Genomic DNA, 5,066 nt, shown 5'->3' on the forward strand with positions numbered 1-5,066 from the left:
TCTCTCTCTCTCTGTCTGTCTGTCTCTCTCTTTCTTCAGACAGGGTCTCTCTGCGCCACCCAGGCTGGAGTGCCATGGTCTAATCATGGCTCACTGTAGCCTTGACTTCTTGGGCTCAGGTGATCCTTGGACCTCAGCCTCCCAACGAGCTGGGACTACAGGCATACACCCCCATGCCCGGCTAATTTTGTTTTTATAGAGATGAGGCCTCTGTTGCTCAGGTTGATTTTGAACTCCTGGGTCCAAGAAATCCTCCTGCCTTGGCCTCCCAAAGTGCTGCGATTTACAAGCATAAGCCCCTATACCTGCCCCATTCTCTAATTTTCTACAACTCCATTTCCCTATCTGCAAAATGCAGCTAATAATCGTAGTCAGTCATAGAGTCGTTTAGAGAGGAGATATATGAAGCACAGGCTGTATTTCACACAAACACTCAGGAAATGTTGGTGAGCTGTTAGGATGATGACTTTCATAGTAAACATCTCCCAGATCATTCAAGATTCCTTTATGCCCTCTGAATCAACAGAGATGCATTAAATATTGGTGGTTAAGGTCTGTATATTAGTTGTAAATTACTCCATTTAGGTTTTCCAAAAATGGTAATCCATGTAAAGAAACTGTATATACAACCCCAGTTTTTGAACAAAGAGGATTCTACTTTTTATGGGTCTTTAAGCCCTTAAATTAATATTTTCTGGCTAATTTCCTTATATTATTTCAAACCAGAAGCTAAAATTGCATCCCTCTTTACTCCCCCTTCCCCCTTATCCTCTCCAAGAGGAAGGAACACTCATCTACTTGGTTCAGAATCTAGGAACCAGATGAGGCCAGTCTATGGCAGGTTGGGCTGCTGCTGGTGAAGACTCAGTGTACAAGAGAGTGTGGTCTCTGCTTCCTCTCACCCCTGCCGCAGGCCTAAGTGGAGCAGAGCCTCTGCCTCCTGGGGCAGGCCCAGCTGTCTTACTATCTTTGCTCTTCTTCTGTGGACACTTCAAGGCCTTCAAGTCCTAGCCAGAGAGTGTAAAAGTTCACATTTCAGGCTTGGGCTTAGCAGGTAGGAGAGGCTCCTAGAAGTTGATCCTGAGTCCCCTGCTCCAACCAGATTTCACTTTCAGTTTGCCATTGCCTTCATAAGTTCATCAACTCTGAAGGTGACAGAAAGGAGGGCAGACTGGCTCACTATTATAAAAACTGTAAACTCAGTTCCCTAACAAAGTTGTTTATAGCTGTTATTTCTCTAGTCAGTACCAAAATGAAAGCGGGAGTTTGGCCTGCACTAACAAACTCAGCTACCTGGTCATGTATATCCAGACTGGTGCTCTACTGGGAAAATGAATATTTTCCCTAAGGCAAGAAAGGCTGGGCCTGCTGTAGCCTGGCAACTCCTTCTCTGCAGACAGAGCTTGCGTTTCTCTTTATTTTTCCTTTTACTTCCCCAAGGTAAACATTCAAGTAGACAGCTTCCCTTACTTTCATCCCCCAGGTGCCCTTCCTGTTTTCTCTCGGTTTTGTTATTTAGAAGCAAAGCTTGAGTCAAGCTTTGGAAAAACCAAACGTTGTATGCATACGTGGGAGCTAAGCTGTAAGGCTGCAAAGGCATAAGAATGATACACTGGACTTTGGGGACTGAGGTGGAAAGGGTGGGAAGACTACAAATTGGGTGCAGTGTATACTGCTCGGGTAATAGGTGCACCTAAATCTCACAAATCACCACTAAGGAATTTACTCGTATAACCAAATACCACCTGTTCCCCCAAAGTCAAGCTTTTGAGTCAAGCTTTGCTTCTAAATACAAAACCCAGAGAAAACAGGAAGAGCACCTGGATGCACCCAGCTGCAGTGTGAGAAGGCACTCACTGCAACAAAGAGAAGATGACTTCAAGTTTTAGTAGATACTTAATTTTTTGTTGTTGGTTTGTTTTTAGAGACAAAGTCTTGCTCTGTCATCCAGGCTAGAGTGCAGTGTCAAGATCATAGGTCACTGCAGCCTCGAACTCCTGGGCTCAAGTGATCCTTCTGCTTCAGCCTCCTGAGTAGTTGGGACTACAGGCACATGCCACCATGCTTGGCTAATTTTTTTTTTTTTTTTTTGGTAGAGATGGGGATCTTGCTGTGTTGCCCAGGCTGGTCTTGAACTCTTGGCCTCAAGCAATCCTCCCACTTCAGCCTCTTTAAAATTGTGAACTCAAGAAGATCTGGCATAAAGACATTGAGAAACTCCAGAGGAACAGGTGGAAATTTCTTCTGAGTTATACTCACTTCTCTCTGCTTCATTTATTCATGTCCTTGTTACTTTTGCTCACTAGTCATGTTTTTGAAGTAGCCACAAAAATAAGTAGTTTCCTAATATTATTTCCACCTCCTGCCTCATCCACTTTTCATTGTGGAATTCTTTTCAGAGTACAGTTTGTGCTTCAAAATTCGGAGATACTGATGTGCATGTAGGTTGCAGTTGCCCTGGTCTGTCTGGGGAAGTGGCTGAGGAGGGTGTTTCCTGAGGACCAAATCACTTTTTTTAGAAAAATTTTTTTTTCTATTTCCATAGACTTTGGGGGAACAGGTGGTATTTGGTTATACGAGTAAATTCCTTAGTGGTGATTTGTGAGATTTAGGTGCACCTATTACCCGAGCAGTATACACTGCACCCAATTTGTAGTTTTCCCACCCTTTCCGCCTGAGTCCCCAAAGTCCAGTGTATCATTCTTATGCCTTTGCAGCCTTAGAGCTTAGCTCCCACGTATGCATACGACGTTTGGTTTTTCCATTCCTGAGTTACTTCACTTAGAATAATATTATAGTCTCCAATTCCATCCAAGTTATTGCGAATGCCATTAATTCATTCATTTTTATGGCTGAGTAGTATTCCATAGTATATGTATACCACAGTTTCTTTATCCATTACCCATGTGATGGGCATTTGGGCTGGTTCCACGTGTTAGCAATTGCAAATTGTGCTGCTATAAACATGCATGTGCAAGTATCTTTTTCATAATGACTTCTTTTCCTCTGCGTACATACCCAGTAGTGGGATTGCTGGATCAAATGGTAGTTCTACTTTTAGATCTTTAAGGAATCTCCACACTGTTTTCTGTGGTGATTGTACTAGTTTACATTCCCACCAGCAGTGTAGAAGTGTTCCCTTTTCACCATAACCATGCCAACATCTATTATTTTGTTTGTTTTTTTTTTTATGATGGCCATTCTTGCCGGAGTCAGGTGGTATCGCATTGTGGTTTTAATTTGCATTTTCCTGATCATTAGTGATGCTGAGCATTTATTCATATGTCTGTTGGCCATTTGTATATCTTCTTTTGAGAATTGCCTATTCATGTCCTTAGCCCACTTTTTGATGGGATTGTTTGCTTTTTTCTTGGTAATCTGTTTGAGTTCATTTTAGGTTCTGGATATTAATCCTTTGTCAGATGTATAGATTGTGAAGATTTTCTCCCAGTCTGTGGGTTGTCTGTTTACTCTGCTGAATGTTCCTTTTGGTGTGCAAAAGCTCTTTAGTTAATAATTAACTCTCATCTATTTATCTTTGTTCTTATTGCGTTTGCTTTTGGGTTCCCAAGTCGCTTTTTGAAATATCCCCAGCACAGCTTTGGATGTGTCACTGGGCTGCTAGAAACAGGTGTATCTCACAAAAAATAGAGTGGAGGAGAGTGATAGAATAGGAGATAGCTTTTCTGGAGAGGCAGCCCAGTTTAAATGTGAAATACACCTTGGTATATTGATTCATGCTCTACAGCTCTTGAATAAGAAAAAATGAGGTTTCAAAACAAGAAGGAGGGGAGGACTAGACAAAAGAGCTTGTTGCTTTATATGGTTTGGCTGTGTCCCCACCCAAATCTCATCTTGAACTGTAGCTCCCATAATTCCCACGTGTGTGGGAGGGACCCGGTGAGAGATACTTGAATCATGGGGGTGGTTTCCCCCATACTGTCCTTGTGATAGTCAGTAAGTCTCATAAGATCTAACGGTTTTATAAGATGTTTCCCATTTTGCTTGGTTCTCATTCTCTCTTGCCTGCCACCATGTAAGATATGCCTTTCACCTTCTGCCATGATTGTGAAGCCTCCCCAGCCACGTGGAACAGTGAGTCCATTAAACCTCTTTTTCTTTACAAATTACCCAGTCTCAAGTACGTGAAAATGGACTAATACATTGCTCCTTGGAAGACAGCTTTTCTGGGAGTCCTTCACTCAGAACTTGTTGTGGCAACAGCGGTGGTGGGGGTGGCATGTTTGATGTGTAGGCATCAGAGGGATTGATAAGACCTGGTGACTAGCCGGTGTGTAGGTCTCAGTCCCTGGAGAGAAGGGGCAGTTGGAGGGAGGAAGGCAGGAATGATCTTGGCTGGGAGGATGTGTTGCAGTGTTGGTGCAAGGAACAATCAAGGCTTTGTGGTTATGGATGCTGTGGGTGTGGTTGGAAGAGGTCCTTTAAGGGCTGTCTTGGGTGGAGGTTTGGGAGACGAGTTGGCCGGGCTACAACTCTGCTTCAACCAAAGCATCTTTAGTTTGAACTTTTAATATCTTGGGCCTGTCCTGCATGCTTGTTTGAACAAATACTAGATAAAATAAGCAAGAACCATTTCTTTTGCTTTTTTTTTTTTTTTTTTGAGATGGAGTTTCACTCTTGTTGCAATGGCATGATCTCGGCTCACTGCAACCTCCATCTCCCGGGTTCAAACAATTCTTCTGCCTCAGCCTCCTGAGTAGCTGGGACTACAGGCTCCTACCACCACGCCCGGCTAATTTTTTTTTATTTTTAGTAGAGACGGGGTTCACTGTGTTAGCCAGGATGGTCTTGATCTTCTGACCTTGTGATCCGCCTGCCTTGGCCTCCCAAACGCTGGGATTACAGGTATGAGCCACAGCGCTCAGCCACAAGGACCATTTCTTCTGATGAATCCCAAGAGACCAGGGGCTTGGTCATTAGGAACAGTTGATCTTTAAGAAAAAAGTTGCGCAAGATGGGCTTTGATATAGTTTGAGTATCTGTCCTTGCCAAAGTCTGATGTTGAAATGTTATCCCAGTGCTGGAGGTGGGGCCTGGCGGGTGGT

Source organism: Mandrillus leucophaeus, unplaced genomic scaffold, assembly GCF_000951045.1.
Source record: "Mandrillus leucophaeus isolate KB7577 unplaced genomic scaffold, Mleu.le_1.0 Scaffold1125, whole genome shotgun sequence".
NCBI classification, from domain to species: Eukaryota; Metazoa; Chordata; class Mammalia; order Primates; family Cercopithecidae; genus Mandrillus; species Mandrillus leucophaeus.